Source organism: Zosterops lateralis (assembly GCF_965231275.1).
Source record: "Zosterops lateralis genome assembly, chromosome: 28".
Lineage (NCBI taxonomy): Eukaryota > Metazoa > Chordata > Aves > Passeriformes > Zosteropidae > Zosterops > Zosterops lateralis.
The window spans coordinates 3,403,117-3,420,823 of NC_139788.1; the positions used below are offsets into that span (position 1 = coordinate 3,403,117).

The 17,707-nt window shown below is 58.6% G+C and overlaps 3 long non-coding RNA genes across 3 annotated transcripts; all 3 read left to right on the plus strand.

The window, feature by feature from the left end:
* The first annotated feature begins 1,088 nt into the window (after positions 1-1,088).
* On the plus strand, positions 1,089-3,041 carry LOC310920003. Its single transcript, XR_014591885.1, has 5 exons — positions 1,089-1,468; positions 1,642-1,702; positions 1,963-2,007; positions 2,295-2,324; positions 2,796-3,041. It is a non-coding gene; the product is annotated as an uncharacterized lncRNA (long non-coding RNA).
* A 1,059-nt stretch (positions 3,042-4,100) lies between these two features.
* On the plus strand, positions 4,101-5,994 carry LOC310920018. Its single transcript, XR_014591894.1, has 5 exons — positions 4,101-4,368; positions 4,623-4,678; positions 4,928-4,987; positions 5,271-5,333; positions 5,771-5,994. It is a non-coding gene; the product is annotated as an uncharacterized lncRNA (long non-coding RNA).
* A 3,866-nt stretch (positions 5,995-9,860) lies between these two features.
* Positions 9,861-11,490, plus strand: LOC310919745. The gene is made up of 5 exons (XR_014591850.1): positions 9,861-9,943; positions 10,117-10,177; positions 10,438-10,482; positions 10,770-10,799; positions 11,253-11,490. It is a non-coding gene; the product is annotated as an uncharacterized lncRNA (long non-coding RNA).
* The last annotated feature ends 6,217 nt before the right edge of the window (positions 11,491-17,707 follow it).

The following is a 17,707-nucleotide window of genomic DNA, read 5'->3' on the forward strand; positions in this document are numbered from 1 at the left end:
TGTGCAGGCAGGTGTCTGCTCTGTGGCAACAACTCCACTGGTCCAGTGGCAGCAGTGGCCAGAGGCAGAAAGGGAGAGCAGAAAGGGGTTGGATGTGCTCAGGGAGCAGAGCTCACTGCAGGCCAACTCTCTGGCACAGACTGAGGAGACCCTTGCTGGAGAGACATTGCTGGCTGTCCCTGCCTCGTGCTTGTCCATCAGCAGGCAGCCTCGATGCTTCTGGGACATGACACTCCTCTCTTTATAGAAGAAAAAGAAACAGACCAACCTTCAATCAGCAGCCAAAGCCAAAGCCGTGCTGTCCAGAGAACTCTTCATTACCACCGCCCGTGATCAGAAGCAGATTTGCTTCCTTCCAAGCAGCCTGACTTGTGTCTTCCCACTGCTGGAAATGGGAAGCCCCTGCTGACCCCCAGTTGCCCCTTTAGCAGACTTGGATTGCCTTGAGCCATCAATGCTTTGAAAGCCTAATAAAAGTGCATTGCTGGTGTGGGTGTGTGTGTTTGATGCTTGGTGTGTGTCATGGCTCAGGTACCTGCCTGTATGTTTATTACGACGCCGGGCAGCGTGCGGGATAGCTCCCAGAAACACACGCGCAATTTACAGATCATCACAGGGCCTTTTATCTACAGGAGTATTGAATACACAAACTACAAATGCATATTCATAGCTCTGATACCTCCCATTCCCCGCTTCGTATGGTAATTAGCCCAAAAAGCCACCAAGCATGCGTAGTTTGTTCTTTGAAATGGGTCGGTGGTCTTTTTAATGGGGTGGGGTCCCAAAATGATGACGTAAGATTGTCTTCCTCAGCTCTGACTTTTTAACCTTTAGGGTTCGTGACAGCTAAATCCTTATCAGTTCCTTCAGTCTGGCTTCTGTTAGCAAAAGGGAAGTCCTAGCTACATTATCTCAGCACTATCTATTTTGACTACAGTCTTCAATGCCTCACCCTATCTCGATCTTTCCGGCAGCCATTGACATCAGAGAACAACAGACACACAAAAGGTTGGTGGTGTGGGGCGCTGCGGTTCTGTGAGGGTGTTTGGGGACAGCAACCTTTCTCTGAGGGGGGACAATAACGGGGGACTGCTCACCTTGGTGCACTGGTTTAGAGAGGGAGGTAAGATAAAATTGAATTGCAGGCTGTGGGATGCCATGGTAGTCCAGAGAAGCTTATCTCCCCTGACCCTGGGAAGAAAAGCCACATGGCAGATGCCTTAGGAAGAGTAAACTGCTGGAAGCTTCCACACACCCCAACACATGATCACCCTTTAGAAGATCAAGAAAGTGTGTCACTGATGTGGCAATGTCTGATAGGTCATGTAATGAAAATAACCATATAAGGAAACCATACTGGGTCTGAAGAATGATTTAAAAACCAGCTCCTTCCTCTTGATACATGTTGCAATTTCCGTGTGGGTCTGAGTCTGCACCTCCTTTAGTTACACACCGACGGAGCAGCCAGGTAGCCCTGGGCAGAGCAGGAGCCTGGGCTGGGGCTGAGAGGTCTCTTCTTTCTGGGGTGGCTGGAGTCTCCTGGGTGGGAGAGGGGTGGCTCGGTGTGACCATGCAAGGTGGCAAAGCCCCGCTTATCCCACCCAGTGCCTCGGATAAAAATCTTGTTCTTGCTTCCCAAAGGACCAGGCTTAGAACAGACTCATCGCAGCTGTCACTGTCCCATCTCCCCAGCCGACAATGTGTAAGTTGGGGGGCTTATGGGGCCAGGGGCACAGGACCCACAGTGGGACTGTGTGGACAATGCACGGAGAACCTGGGGTTTGTCCCTTCTCCCCTTTCCTCCCGGGTGTCTGCAGGGCTGAAGGAGGGTGGACCTGGGGGAGCTGCTGCTGCCACCGGGCCCCTGCTCTGCCCGGCACAGGGTGCTGGGTTCGAGCTGGGAGGAGCTTTAGTGCCTCACTCCTGTCCCTCTGTCATTTTCCTCCTCATCCTTATATACAGTTCCGGTCATAATCCTTTTGGGAATCGCTGTAGGAGCTGCCGTCGGTAAGAGTTTGGCACGGGATGAGCAGTGTTTGGGTTCATTTGTGGTGCTGCTGAGAGGGAAGGGGCAGCACTGGCCCCTGCCTGGAATTCTGCCTGTCCCCGCTGCTGCAGCCCTGCACACTGTTCCTCTCCTGCCGCCCATGGGGTGTCCCCGTCCCTGCAGCCCCAGCCCTCCCTCCCTGCTCTGGTCCCTGGGGGCTTTTGGGGGGAGGCCGTTTCTGGTGTTAGGGGCAGGGGGAGATGTGGGTCACAGAGAGCACCCTAACACTGCTCTGTCCTCCCTGCAGAAATAGTGCGTCGCACCCAGAATGCTCAAGGTGGGTATTTAAGTATTGGTGAGTGGGGAGGGCAGGGAGCTGGGCTGTGCTGGATGGGAACACGGGGCTGTACCCTGGGCTTACTCTGCAGCCAAAGCAGCCCTTCAACTCCTCACTGCTCTGAGTGTGCCCAGACTGTGGAATAGGGATCAATCCCAATGTGGTGGGAAGAGCCAGGACCTGCTGGGGTCGGGGTCGGGGTCAGGGCTGAGGGCATCAGGGGCTGTGCAGGCAGGTGTCTGCTCTGTGGCAACAACTCCACTGGTCCAGTGGCAGCAGTGGCCAGAGGCAGAAAGGGAGAGAAGAAAGGGGTTGGATGTGCTCCTGGAGCAGAGCTCACTGCAGGCCAACTCTCTGGCACAGACTGAGGAGACCCTTGCTGGAGAGACATTGCTGGCTGGCCCTGCCTCGTGCTTGTCCATCAGCAGGCAGCCTCGATGCTTCTGGGACATGACACTCCTGTCTTTATAGGGGAAAAAGAAACAGACCAACCTTCAAGCAGCAGCCAAAGCCAAAGCCGTGCTGTCCAGAGAAGAACTCCTGACTACCACTACCAGTGATCAGAAGCACATTTTCTTCCTTCCAAGCAGCCTGACTTGTGTCTTCCCACTGCTGGAAATGGGAAGCCCCCGCTGACCCCAAGCTTCCCCTTTAGCAGACTTGGATTGCCTTGAGCCATCAATGCTTTGAAAGCCTAATAAAAGTGCATTGCTGGTGTGGGGTGTGTTTGATGCTTGGTGTGTGTCATGGCTCAGGTACCTGCCCCACACCTGGGCATTTGCTGCGCTCCAGCAAGGGCTTGCAGCAGGCAGCGTTTGCAGCCTTGCTCCCTGTCCCCCTGCACAGCCAGGGGCTGCCTCCCCCTGAGCCCTGAGAGCCCTGGCAGTCCCGGACACCCCGGCAGTGCTACAGCAAATCCTCAGGGCAGCAGGGCACTGCACTGCAGGGCCGGCAGAGCCCCAGGGCTGAAGTGGGTGCATCTGTGCAGCCTCGGGCTCAGGACACCCACTCACATTGACCTGGGCTGGGACAGGGCTGCTGCTGCTGCCAGACACGCTCTGCCCCACTGCTCCTGCACGGCTGGGCACTTGTCTTGGGTCCTGGGAGCCGTGTCTGGGCTCCTCAGGGTGGGGTCACTGGGGATGAGCCATGCAGGAGCTCCTGGGGAGGAGCTGGAGGAACATCCTGGGGACAGCATGGCTGTGCTGGCAGACACAGTGGTGGCTCACAGAGGTGGTTGGGGTCTCAGGGGGGGAGATTGAGCTGTGAGTCTGTTGCCTGTGTGTGCAGGGCCAGTGATGTGGGGCTGTGCTTGGCACCCGGGGGTCCTGGCAGGGAGCTGTGGGTCCTGTGCCAGGGCTCCCGGTGCTGTCACGGCAAAGGAGGTGGGCAGGGCCGTGGGGCTGTGGGAGGTGGGTGCCCCCTTGTGCTGGCCCAGCTGCACCAACCTTCAACCACTGCTCTGGCACAGGGACAGATGTGGGGATGTGGAGTTTGGGGGTCCTGGGGGGTGAAGGGGGGCAGAGGAATGTGTTGTGTGGGTGCAGGGAGCAGGAGAAAGGGCGGTGCAGGGTGGGGCTGTGGCTGGGTTTTGGGGCTGCCCGGGGGACAGGAGGCAGGTGGAGCGGCTGCAGCTCTGCTCTCAGACTGCCCGGGGCCCTCACCAGATCCACGGGATTTCACTGTTTGAGAAAACCCCGTGAAGGCCCAGGAGCCCTGGCACAGGCCTGAGGAGCCCCGGCCCTGCTCCTCCTTCCACATCAGCTCCCACAGCTCCCGTCCGGGGCGAAAGGGCTCCCTGGGGGACAGCCCCAGTCTCCGACCCCTGAGGACTGGAGATCTCTAGTCCTGCTTTAGCAGAGGCATGGACGTCAAGAGTTAAGGACAAAGTGAAACAGAGCGAGAGGTTTGAAATTCTCGGAAATCATCTGAGCCACCCAAGCCACGCCTTTCCTTCCTGGCAAGACCTTTGCCAGCAGCCCTTGGCCCCTCAGAGCACAACAGACACACAAGAGGTTGGTGGCCTGGGTGCTGCGGTCCCACGGTGGGTGTTTGGGGACAGCACCTTTCTCTGAGAGGGGACAATAACGGGGGCTGCTCACCTCACTGAACCAGCAGAGCTGCCACCGAGCCCTGGGCTGGGCAGGAGCCTGGGCTGGAAAAAGTGGAGTCTCTTTTGAGGGGACGGGGAGTCCTGCTGGATGGGAGAGGGTGGCTGGGGGCGATCGTGCAGGGCAGCAGAGCCCCTCAGGCCCCTCTTGCTGCCCGAGATATAAATCGTGTTCTTGCTTCCCAAAGGACCAGGCTTAGAGCCGACTCCTCGCAGCTCTCGCTGCCTCCCCAGGTGACCATGGGTAAGTTGGGAGCTCGTGGGTCAGGGTCGCGGGACCCATAGTGGGACTGCGAGTAGCGGGGGGCACAGAGACCGTGGGGTTTGTCCCTTCTCCCCTCTCCTCCCCGGTGTCTGCAGGGCTGAAGGAGGGATGGGCTGGGAGAGCTGATGCTGCCACAGGGTCCTGCCCTGCCCGGCACAGGGCACTGGGCTCCAGCCGGGAGGAGCTTCAGTGCCCACACTCCTGCCCTCCTGTCATTTTCCTCCTTAGCCTTCCCTTCAGTTGTCATTGCATTCCTTCTGGGAGCCACCATAGGAGCTGCAATTGTAGGTGAGAGTTTGGCACGGGTTGAGCGCTGTTTGGGGTTCACTTGTGTTGCTGAGAGGAAAGGGGCAGCCCTGGCCCCTGCCTGGAATTCTGCCTGTCCCCGCTGCTGCAGCCCTGCACACTGTTCCTCTCCTGCCGCCCATGGGGTGTCCCCATCCCTGCACCCCCAGCCCTCCCTCCCTGCTCTGGTCCCTGGGGGCTTTTGGGGAGGCTGGTGCTGGTGTCAGGGGCAGGGGGAGATGTGGGTCACAGAGAGCACCCTAACACTGCTCTGTCCTCCCTGCAGCAGCAGCAAAGGATCAGACGTTTGAACTGAATCTGGATGCCAATGGTTTACATCTCCATATTGGTGAGTGGGCAGGGCAGGGAGCTGGGCTGTGCTGGGTGGGAACACGGGGCTGTACCCTGGGCTTACTCTGAAGCCAAAAGCAGCCCTTCAACTCCTCACTGCTCTGATTGTGCCCAAACTGTGGGATAGGGATCAATCCCAATGTGGTGGGAAGAGCCAGGACCTGCTGGGGTCAGGGCTGAGGGCATCGGGGGCTGTGCTGGCAGGTGTCTGTGGCAACAACTCCACTGGTCCACTGGCAGCGGTGGCCAGAGGCAGAAAGGGAGGGCAGAAAGGGCCTGGGTGTGCTCCTGGAGCAGAGCTCACTGCAGGCCAACTCTCTGGCACAGACTGAGGAATCCCTTGCTGGAGAGTCATCGCTGGCTGTCCCTGCCTCGTGCTTGTCCATCAGCAGGCAGCCTCGATGCTTCTGGGACATGACACTCCTCTCTTTATAGGGCAGAAAAAAGAAAAAAAGAAGGATGGCTCTGGAATGAGCAGCCAATGCTTTGATGTTGAGAAGACCTGTTGATTACTACTTACACGGAACAGAAACAGATTTGCTTCCTTCCTGGTTTGCGTCTATCAACTGCCGCACTGAAGACCTGCAGTTGTGCCTTTAACAGATTTGGATTGCCTTGAGCCATCAATGCTTTGAAAGCTCAATAAAAGTGCATTGCTGGTGTGGGTGTGTGTGGTGATGCTTGGTGTGTGTCATGGCTCAGGTACCTGCCCCACACCGGGGCATGTGCTGTGCTCCAGCAAGGGCTTGCAGCAGGCAGCGTTTGCAGCCTTGCTCCCTGTCCCCCTGCACAGCCAGGGGTTGCCTCCCCCTGAGCCCTGAGAGCCCTGGCAGTCCCTGACACCGCGGCAGTGCTACAGCAAATCCTCAGGGCAGCAGGGCACTGCACTGCAGGGCCGGCAGAGCCCCAGGGCTGAAGTGGGTGCATCTGTGCAGCCTCGGGCTCAGGACACCCACTCACACTGACCTGGGCTGGGACAGGGCTGCTGCTGCTGCCAGACACGCTCTGCCCCACTGCTCCTGCACGGCTGGGCACTTGTCTTGGGTCCTGGGAGCCGTGTCTGGGCTCCTCAGGGTGGGGTCACTGGGGATGAGCCATGCAGGAGCTCCTGGGGAGGAGCTGGAGGAACATCCTGGGGGGAGCATGGCTGTGCTGGCAGCTCCAGTGGTGGCTCACAGAGGTGGTTGGGTTCTCAGGGGGGGAGATTGAGTTGTGAGTCTGTTGTGGTCTCAGGGGGGGAGATTGAGCTGTGAGTCTGTTGCCTGTGTGTGCAGGGCCAGTGATGTGGGGCTGTGCTTGGCACCCGGGGGTCCTGGCAGGGAGATGTGGGTCCTGTGCCAGGGCTCCCGGTGCTGTCATGGCAAAGGAGGTGGGCAGGGCCGTGGGGCTGTGGGAGGTGGGTGCCCCCCTGTGCTGGCCCAGCTGCACCAACCTTCAACCACTGCTCTGGCACAGGGACAGATGTGGGGAGGTGGAGTTTGGGGGTCCTGGAGAGTGAAGGGGGGCAGAAGAAAGGGCAGTGCAAGTTGGGACTTTGACTGGTTTTTGGGGCTGCCCGGTGGACAGGAGGCAGGTGGAGCGGCTGCAGCTCTGCTCTCAGACTGCCTGGGGCCCTCACCAGATCCGCGGGGTTTCACTGGTCAGGAAAACCCCATGAAGGCCCAGGAGCCCTGGCACAGGCCTGAGGAGCCCCTGGCCCTGCCCCTCCTTCCCCATCAGCTCCCACAGCTCCCGTCCGGGGCGAAAGGGCTCCCTGGGGGACACCCACAGAGTTCAACTTCAAGGACAGGAAAACAGCAGTCATTTATTAGTAGAGACAACACCGTCAAGAGGAAAAGTGAAACTAAAAATCAGTTCTAGAACTTTTCGAAAATCAACTGATCTCCCGGACATACCCCAGCTGGATTTTAGTGGCAGCCCTTGGCTCTCCAGAGCACAGTAGAAAGATCCGACGTTGGTGGCCTGCAGTGCCGCGGTCCCACGGTGCGTGTTTGATGACAGGACCTTTCCCTGAGAGGGGACAATAATGGGGGCTGCTCATCTCACTGCACCAGCAGAGCAGCCACCGAGCCCTGGGCTGGGCAGGAGCCTGGACTGGAACTGAGGGGTCATTTGTGAGGGGAGGGGGAGTCCTGCTGGGTGGGAGAGGGGTGGCTGGGGGCGATCTTACAGGGCAGCAGAGCCTTTTGTGCCCCTCCTGCTGCCGACGACAAAAAACTATTTCTTGCTTTCCAAAGTACCAGGCTTAGAGCCGACTTATCACAGCTCTCGCTTCTGCCCAGCCGACCATGGGTAAGTTGGGTGACTCGTGGGGTCAGGGGGGCGCGGCCTGTTGTGGGACTGCGAGGAGGGCACAGAGACCGTGGGGTTTGTCCCTTCTCCCCTCTCCTCCCGGGTGTCTGAAGGAGGCTGGGGCTGGGTGAGCTGCTGCTGCCCCAAGGCCCCTGCCCTGTCTGGCACAGGACGCTGGGAGAAGCTGTAGTGCCCAAACTCCTCACACCTTCTACCATTTTCCTTCTTCGGTGCAGCTGTAATCACTGCAGCTGCAATCGTCACCGCTGTAAAAACTGCAGGAGCTGTAGCCGCCGTAGGAGCTGCAATTGTAGGTGAGAGTTTGGCACGGGATGAGCAGTGTTCGGCCTGACCTGGGAAGCTGCTGAGAGGGAAGGGGCAGCCCTGGTGCCTGTCTGAATTCTGCCTGCCCCCACTGCTGCAGCCCTGCACACTGTTCCTCTCCTGCCACCCATGGGGTGTCCCCGTCCCTGCACCCCCAGCCCTCCCTCCCTGCTCTGCTCCCTGGGGGCTTTTGGGGAGGCTGTTTCTGGTGCTGGTGGCGGGGGAGCTGTGGGTCACAGAGAGCACCCTAACACTGCTCTGTCCTCCCTGCAGCAGCAGCAATGTTTTGGATCAGGAATGGCAAAGGTGGGTATTTCTGTATTGGTGAGTGGGCAGGGCAGGGAGCTGGACTCTGATGGGTGGGAACATGGGGCTGTACCCCGGACTTACTCTGAACCCAAAGCAGCCCTTCAACTCCTCACTGGTCTGAATGTGCCCAGACTGTGGAATAGGGATCAATCCCAATGTGGAGGGAAGATCCAGGACCTGCTGGGGTCGGGGTCAGGGCTGAGGGCATCAGGGGCTGTGCAGGCAGGTGTCTGCTCTGTGGCAACAACTCCACTGGTCCAGTGGCAGCAGTGGCCAGAGGCAGAAAGGGAGAGCAGAAAGGGGTTGGATGTGCTCAGGGAGCAGAGCTCACTGCAGGCCAACTCTCTGGCACAGACTGAGGAGACCCTTGCTGGAGAGACATTGCTGGCTGTCCCTGCCTCGTGCTTGTCCATCAGCAGGCAGCCTCGATGCTTCTGGGACATGACACTCCTCTCTTTATAGAAGAAAAAGAAACAGACCAACCTTCAATCAGCAGCCAAAGCCAAAGCCGTGCTGTCCAGAGAACTCTTCATTACCACCGCCCGTGATCAGAAGCAGATTTGCTTCCTTCCAAGCAGCCTGACTTGTGTCTTCCCACTGCTGGAAATGGGAAGCCCCTGCTGACCCCCAGTTGCCCCTTTAGCAGACTTGGATTGCCTTGAGCCATCAATGCTTTGAAAGCCTAATAAAAGTGCATTGCTGGTGTGGGTGTGTGTGTTTGATGCTTGGTGTGTGTCATGGCTCAGGTACCTGCCTGTATGTTTATTACGACGCCGGGCAGCGTGCGGGATAGCTCCCAGAAACACACGCGCAATTTACAGATCATCACAGGGCCTTTTATCTACAGGAGTATTGAATACACAAACTACAAATGCATATTCATAGCTCTGATACCTCCCATTCCCCGCTTCGTATGGTAATTAGCCCAAAAAGCCACCAAGCATGCGTAGTTTGTTCTTTGAAATGGGTCGGTGGTCTTTTTAATGGGGTGGGGTCCCAAAATGATGACGTAAGATTGTCTTCCTCAGCTCTGACTTTTTAACCTTTAGGGTTCGTGACAGCTAAATCCTTATCAGTTCCTTCAGTCTGGCTTCTGTTAGCAAAAGGGAAGTCCTAGCTACATTATCTCAGCACTATCTATTTTGACTACAGTCTTCAATGCCTCACCCTATCTCGATCTTTCCGGCAGCCATTGACATCAGAGAACAACAGACACACAAAAGGTTGGTGGTGTGGGGCGCTGCGGTTCTGTGAGGGTGTTTGGGGACAGCAACCTTTCTCTGAGGGGGGACAATAACGGGGGACTGCTCACCTTGGTGCACTGGTTTAGAGAGGGAGGTAAGATAAAATTGAATTGCAGGCTGTGGGATGCCATGGTAGTCCAGAGAAGCTTATCTCCCCTGACCCTGGGAAGAAAAGCCACATGGCAGATGCCTTAGGAAGAGTAAACTGCTGGAAGCTTCCACACACCCCAACACATGATCACCCTTTAGAAGATCAAGAAAGTGTGTCACTGATGTGGCAATGTCTGATAGGTCATGTAATGAAAATAACCATATAAGGAAACCATACTGGGTCAGAAGAATGATTTAAAAACCAGCTCCTTCCTCTTGATACATGTTGCAATTTCCGTGTGGGTCTGAGTCTGCACCTCCTTTAGTTACACACCGACGGAGCAGCCAGGTAGCCCTGGGCAGAGCAGGAGCCTGGGCTGGGGCTGAGAGGTCTCTTCTTTCTGGGGTGGCTGGAGTCTCCTGGGTGGGAGAGGGGTGGCTCGGTGTGACCATGCAAGGTGGCAAAGCCCCGCTTATCCCACCCAGTGCCTCGGATAAAAATCTTGTTCTTGCTTCCCAAAGGACCAGGCTTAGAACAGACTCATCGCAGCTGTCACTGTCCCATCTCCCCAGCCGACAATGTGTAAGTTGGGGGGCTTATGGGGCCAGGGGCACAGGACCCACAGTGGGACTGTGTGGACAATGCACGGAGAACCTGGGGTTTGTCCCTTCTCCCCTTTCCTCCCGAGTGTCTGCAGGGCTGAAGGAGGGTGGACCTGGGGGAGCTGCTGCTGCCACCGGGCCCTTGCTCTGCCCGGCACAGGGCGCTGGGTTTGAGCCGGGAGGAGCTTTAGTGCCTCACTCCTGTCCCTCTGTCATTTTCCTCCTCATCCTTATATACAGTTCCGGTCATAATCCTTTTGGGAATCGCTGTAGGAGCTGCCGTCGGTAAGAGTTTGGCACGGGATGAGCAGTGTTTGGGTTCATTTGTGGTGCTGCTGAGAGGGAAGGGGCAGCACTGGCCCCTGCCTGGAATTCTGCCTGTCCCCGCTGCTGCAGCCCTGCACACTGTTCCTCTCCTGCCGCCCATGGGGTGTCCCCGTCCCTGCAGCCCCAGCCCTCCCTCCCTGCTCTGGTCCCTGGGGGCTTTTGGGGGGAGGCCGTTTCTGGTGTTAGGGGCAGGGGGAGATGTGGGTCACAGAGAGCACCCTAACACTGCTCTGTCCTCCCTGCAGAAATAGTGCGTCGCACCCAGAATGCTCAAGGTGGGTATTTAAGTATTGGTGAGTGGGGAGGGCAGGGAGCTGGGCTGTGCTGGGTGGGAACACGGGGCTTACTTGGAAGCCAAAGCAGCCCTTCAACTCCTCACTGCTCTGAATGTTCCTAGACTGTGGGATTGGGATCAATCCCAATGTGGTGGGAAGAGCCAGGACCTGCTGGGGTTGAGGTCAGGGCTGAGGGCATCAGGGGCTGTGCAGGCAGGTGTCTGCTCTGTGGCAACAACTCCACTGGTCCAGTGGCAGCAGTGGCCAGAGGCAGAAAGGGAGAGCAGAAAGGGGTTGGATGTGCTCCTGGAGCAGAGCTCACTGCAGGCCAACTCTCTGGCACAGACTGAGGAGACCCTTGCTGGAGAGACATTGCTGGCTGTCCCTGCCTCGTGCTTGTCCATCAGCAGGCAGCCTCGATGCTTCTGGGACATGACACTCCTGTCTTTATAGGGGAAAAAGAAACAGACCAACCTTCAAGCAGCAGCCAAAGCCAAAGCCGTGCTGTCCAGAGAAGAACTCCTGACTACCACTACCAGTGATCAGAAGCACATTTCCTTCTTTCCAAGCAGCCTGACTTGTGTCTTCCCACTGCTGGAAATGGGAAGCCCCTGCTGACCCCAAGCTTCCCCTTTAGCAGACTTGGATTGCCTTGAGCCATCAATGCTTTGAAAGCCTAATAAAAGTGCATTGCTGGTGTGGGGTGTGTTTGATGCTTGGTGTGTGTCATGGCTCGGGTACCTGCCCCACACCTGGGCATTTGCTGTGCTCCAGCAAGGGCTTGCAGCAGGCAGCGTTTGCAGCCTTGCTCCCTGTCCCCCTGCACAGCCAGGGGCTGCCTCCCCCTGAGCCCTGAGAGGCCTGGCAGTCCCTGGCACCCCGGCAGTGCTACAGCAAATCCTCAGGGCAGCAGGGCACTGCACTGCAGGGCCGGCAGAGCCCCAGGGCTGAAGTGGGTGCATCTGTGCAGCCTCGGGCTCAGGACACCCACTCACATTGACCTGGGCTGGGACAGGGCTGCTGCTGCTGCCAGACACGCTCTGCCCCACTGCTCCTGCACAGCTGGGGACTTGTCTTGGGTCCTGGGAGCCGTGTCTGGGCTCCTCAGGGTGGGGTCACTGGGGATGAGCCATGCAGGAGCTCCTGGGGAGGAGCTGGAGGAACATCCTGGGGGGAGCATGGCTGTGCTGGCAGACACAGTGGTGGCTCACAGAGGTGGTTGGGGTCTCAGAGGGGGAGATTGAGCTGTGAGTCTGTTGCCTGTGGGTGCAGGGCCAGTGATATGGGGCTGTGTTTGGCCCCCGGGGGCTCCTTGCAGGGAGATGTGGGTCCTGTGCCAGGGCTCCCGGTGCTGTCACGGCAAAGGAGGTGGGCAGGGCCATGGGGGTGTGGGAGGTGGGTGCCCCCCTGTGCTGGCCCAGCTGCACCAACCTTCAACCACTGCTCTGGCACAGGGACAGATGTGAGGATGTGGAGTTTGGGGGTCCTGGAGAGTGAAGGGGGGCAGAAGAAAGGGCAGTGCAAGTTGGGACTTTGACTGGTTTTTGGGGCTGCCCGGTGGACAGGAGGCAGGTGGAGCGGCTGCCGCTCTGCTTTCAGACTGCCCGGGGCCCTCACCAGATCCGCGGGGTTTCACTGGTCAGGAAAACCCCATGAAGGCCCAGGAGCCCTGGCACAGGCCTGAGGAGCCCCTGGCCCTGCCCCTCCTTCCCCATCAGCTCCCACAGCTCCCGTCCGGGGCGAAAGGGCTCCCTGGGGGACACCCACAGAGTTCAACTTCAAGGACAGGAAAACAGCAGTCATTTATTAGTAGAGACAACACCGTCAAGAGGAAAAGTGAAACTAAAAATCAGTTCTAGAACTTTTCGAAAATCAACTGATCTCCCGGACATACCCCAGCTGGATTTTAGCGGCAGCCCTTGGCTCTCCAGAGCACAGTAGAAAGATCCAACGTTGGTGGCCTGGAGTGCCGCGGTCCCCAGGTGCGTGTTTGATGACAGGACCTTTCCCTGAGAGGGGACAATAATGGGGGCTGCTCATCTCACTGCACCAGCAGAGCAGCCACCGAGCCCTGGGCTGGGCAGGAGCCTGGACTGGAACTGAGGGGTCATTTGTGAGGGGAGGGGGAGTCCTGCTGGGTGGGAGAGGGGTGGCTGGGGGCGATCTTACAGGGCAGCAGAGCCTTTTGTGCCCCTCCTGCTGCCGACGACAAAAAACTATTTCTTGCTTTCCAAAGTACCAGGCTTAGAGCCGACTTATCACAGCTCTCGCTTCTGCCCAGCCGACCATGGGTAAGTTGGGGGACTCATGGGGTCAGGGGGGCGCGACCTGTTGTGGGACTGCGAGGAGGGCACAGAGACCGTGGGGTTTGTCCCTTCTCCCCTCTCCTCCCGGGTGTCTGAAGGAGGCTGGGGCTGGGTGAGCTGCTGCTGCCCCAAGGCCCCTGCCCTGTCTGGCACAGGACGCTGGGAGAAGCTGTAGTGCCCAAACTCCTCACACCTTCTACCATTTTCCTTCTTCGGTGCAGCTGTAATCACTGCAGCTGCAATCGTCACCGCTGTAAAAACTGCAGGAGCTGTAGCCGCCGTAGGAGCTGCAATTGTAGGTGAGAGTTTGGCACGGGATGAGCAGTGTTCGGCCTGACCTGGGAAGCTGCTGAGAGGGAAGGGGCAGCCCTGGTGCCTGTCTGAATTCTGCCTGCCCCCACTGCTGCAGCCCTGCACACTGTTCCTCTCCTGCCGCCCATGGGGTGTCCCCGTCCCTGCACCCCCAGCCCTCCCTCCCTGCTCTGGTCCCTGGGGGCTTTTGGGGAGGCTGTTTCTGGTGCTGGTGGCGGGGGAGATGTGGGTCACAGAGAGCACCCTAACACTGCTCTGTCCTCCCTGCAGCAGCAGCAATGTTTTGGATCAGGAATGGCAAAGGTGGGTATTTCTGTATTGGTGAGTGGGCAGGGCAAGGAGCTGGACTCTGATGGGTGGGAACACGGGACTGTACTCTGGACTTACTCTGCAGCCAAAGCAGCCCTTCAAATCCTCACTGCTCTGAATGTGCCCAGACTGTGGGATAGGGATCAATCCCAATGTGGAGGGAAGATCCAGGACCTGCTGGCGTCGGGGTCAGGGCTGAGGGCATCAGGGGCTGTGCAGGCAGGTGTCTGCTCTGTGGCAACAACTCCACTGGTCCAGTGGCAGCAGTGGCCAGAGGGAGAAAGGGAGAGCAGAAAGGGGTTGGATGTGCTCAGGGAGCAGAGCTCACTGCAGGCCAACTCTCTGGCACAGACTGAGGAGACCCTTGCTGGAGAGACATTGCTGGCTGGCCCTGCCTCGTGCTTGTTCATCAGCAGGCAGCCTCGATGCTTCTGGGACATGACACTCCTCTCTTTATAGGTGGGAACCAAAGCCATACTGTCCAGAGAAGAACTCCTGAATACCACTACCAGTGATCAGAAGCAGATTGGATTCCTTCCAAGCAGCCTGATTCATGTCTTCCCAATGCTGGAAATGGAAATGCCCTTCTGACCCCCAGATGCCTCTTTAACAGATTTGGATTGCCTTGAGCCATCAATGCTTTGAAAGCTTAATAAAAGTGCATTGCAGGTGTGGATGTGTGTGGTGATGCTCGGTGTGTGTGTTTGGTCACTGGTGCCAAGCCAAGCTGGAGCTCCTGGGGTGCTGGAGGAACATTCTGGGGGCACCATGGCTGAGGTGGCAGCCAGAGTAGTCTCTTACAGCAATGACTGGCATCTTGGGGCTGACATTGAGCACTGACTCTGCTGTCTGTGTGTGCCGTGAGCAGGGCCAGCGATGTGGGGCTGTGCTTGGCACCCGGGGGTCCTTGCAGGGAGCTGTGGGTCCTGTGCCAGGGCTCCCGGTGCTGTCACGGCAAAGGAGGTGGGCAGGGCCGTGGGGCTGTGGGAGGTGGGTGCTCCCCTGTGCTGGCCCAGCTGCACCAACCTTCAACCACTGCTCTGGCACAGGGACAGATGTGGGGATGTGGAGTTTGGGGGTCCTGGGGGTGAAGGGGTGCAGGGGAACGAGTTGTGTGGGTGCAGGGAGCAGGAGAAAGGGCGGTGCAGGGTGGGGCTGTGGCTGGTTTTTGGGGCTGCCCGGTGGACAGGAGGCAGGTGGAGCGGCTCCAGTTCTGCTCTCAGACTGCCCGGGACCCTCACCAGATCCACGGGGTTTCACTCTTCGAGAAAAGCCCCGTGAAGGCCCAGGAGCCCTGGCACAGGCCTGAGGAGCCCCGGCCCTGCTCCTCCTTCCCCATCAGCTCCCACACCTCCCGTCCGGGGCGAAAGGGCTCCCTGGGGGACAGCCCCAGGGTCCAACTTCAAGGACAGGAAAACAGCAGCCCTTTATTAGTAGAGACAACATCCTCCAGAGGAAAAGAGAAACTAAAAATCAGTCCTAGAACTTCCCGAAAATCACCTGACCTCCCGGTCATACCCCAGCTGGATTTTAGCGGCAGCCCTCGGCTCTGCAGAGCACAGTAGAAACAGCCTGGGGTGCCGCGGTCCCGAGGTGGGTGTTTGATGACAGGACCTTTCTCTGAGATCGGGACAATAACGGGGGCTGCTCATCTCACTGCACCAGCAGAGCAGCCACCGAGCCCTGGGCTGGGCAGGAGCCGGGGCTGGAGCTGAGGGGTCTCTTGTGAGGGGAGGGGGCAGCCTGTGGGGTGGGAAAGGAGTCGCTGGGGGTGATCTTGCAGGGCAGCAGAGCCTTTCGTGCCCCTCCTGCTGCCCAAGATAAAAATCTGCTTCTTCCTTTCCAAAGTACCAGGCTTAGAGCAGTCTCGTCGCACCTCTCGCTTCTGCCCAGCCGACCATGAGTAAGCTGGGGGGATCGCGGGGTCGGAGGTGCGGGACCAACAGAGGGACTGAGGGAGCGGGGCACGGGGACTCTGGGGTTTGTCCCTTCTCCCCTCTCCTCCCGGGTGTCTGCAGGGCTGATGAGGGGTGGCGCTGGGAGAGCTGCTGCTCCAGGGCCCCTGCCCTGCCCGGCACAGGGCACTGGGCTCCAGCCGGGAGGAGCTTCAGTGCCCAAACTCCTGTCCTTCTGCCATTTGCCTTCTCATCCTCATATACAGTTCCGGTCATAATCCTTCTGGGCGTTACCGTGGGAGCTGCAGCTGTCGGTAAGAGTTTGGCACGGGATGAGCAGCGTTTGGGTTCATTTGTGGTGCTGCTGAGAGGGAAGGGGCAGCACTGGCCCCTGCCTGGAATTCTGCCTGTCCCCGCTGCTGCAGCCCTGCACACTGTTCCTCTCCTGCCGCCCATGGGGTGTCCCCGTCCCTGCAGCCCCAGCCCTCCCTCCCTGCTCTGGTCCCTGGGGGCTTTTGGGGAGGCTGGTTCTGGTGCTGGTGTCAGGGGGAGATGTGGGTCACAGAGAGCACCCTAACACTGCTCTGTCCTCCCTGCAGCAGCAGCAGCAGCAGCAGCAGCAGCAAAGATGCAAATGAGGGATGTTACTGTGATTCCCAAAGGTATGTATTTCTGTATTGGTGAATTTGGTGAATAGGGAGGGCAGGGAGCTGGGCTGTGCTGGGTGGGAACACGGGGCTGTACCCTGGGCTTACTCTGCAGCCAAAGCAGCCCTTCAACTCCTCACTGCTCTGAGTGTGCCCAGACTGTGGAATAGGGATCAATCCCAATGTGGTGGGAAGAGCCAGGACCTGCTGGGGTCGGGGTCAGGGCTGAGGGCATCAGGGGCTGTGCAGGCAGGTGTCTGCTCTGTGGCAACAACTCCACTGGTCCAGTGGCAGCAGTGGCCAGAGGTGGAAAGGAAGAACAGAAAGGGGCTGGATGTGCTCAGGGAGCAGAGCTCACTGCAGGCCAACTCTCTGGCACAGACTGAGGAGACCCTTGCTGGAGAGACATTGCTGGCTGTCCCTGCCTCGTGCTTGTCCATCAGCAGGAGGCCTCGATGCTTCTGGGACATGACACTCCTCTTTTTATAGGGGAAAAAGAAACAGACCAACCTTCAATCAGCAGCCAAAGCCAAAGCCGTGCTGTCCAGAGAAGAACTCCTGAACACCACTACCAGTGATCAGAAGCAGATTTGCTTCCTTCCAAGCAGCCTGAGTTGTGTCTTCCCACTGCTGGAAATGGGAAGCCCCTGCTGACCCCAAGCTTCCCCTTTAGCAGACTTGGATTGCCTTGAGCCATCAATGCTTTGAAAGCCTAATAAAAGTGCATTGCTGGTGTGGGGGTGTGTGGTGATGCTCGGTGTGTGTCATGGCTCAGGTACCTGCCCCACACCGGGGCATTTGCTGTGCTCCAGCAAGGGCTTGCAGCAGGCAGCGTTTGCAGCCTTGCTCCGTGTCCCCCTGCACAGCCAGGGGCTGCTGAGCCCTGAGCCCTGAGAGCCCTGGCAGTCCCTGGCACCCCGGCAGTGCTACAGCAAATCCTCAGGGCAGCAGGGCACTGCACTGCAGGGCCGGCAGAGCCCCAGGGCTGAAGTGGGTGCATCTGTGCAGCCTCGGGCTCAGGACACCCACTCACATTGACCTGGGCTGGGACAGGGCTGCTGCTGCTGCCAGACACGCTCTGCCCCACTGCTCCTGCAGGGCTGGGCACTTGTCTTGGGTCCTGGGAGCCGTGTCTGGGCTCCTCAGGGTGGGGTCACTGGGGATGAGCCATGCAGGAGCTCCTGAGGTGCTGGAGGAACATCCTGGGGAGAGCATGGCTGTGCTGGCAGCCGCACGGGGGCTCACAGAAATGAGAGGGGTGTTTGGGCTGACACTGAGCACTGACTCTGTTGCCTGTGTGTGCAGTGAGCAGGGCCAGTAATGTGGGGCTGTGCTTGGCCCCCGGGGGCTCCTTGCAGGGAGCTGTGGGTCCTGTGCCAGGGCTCCCGGTGTTGTCACAGCAAACGAGGTGGGCAGGGCTGTGGGGCTGTGGGAGGTGG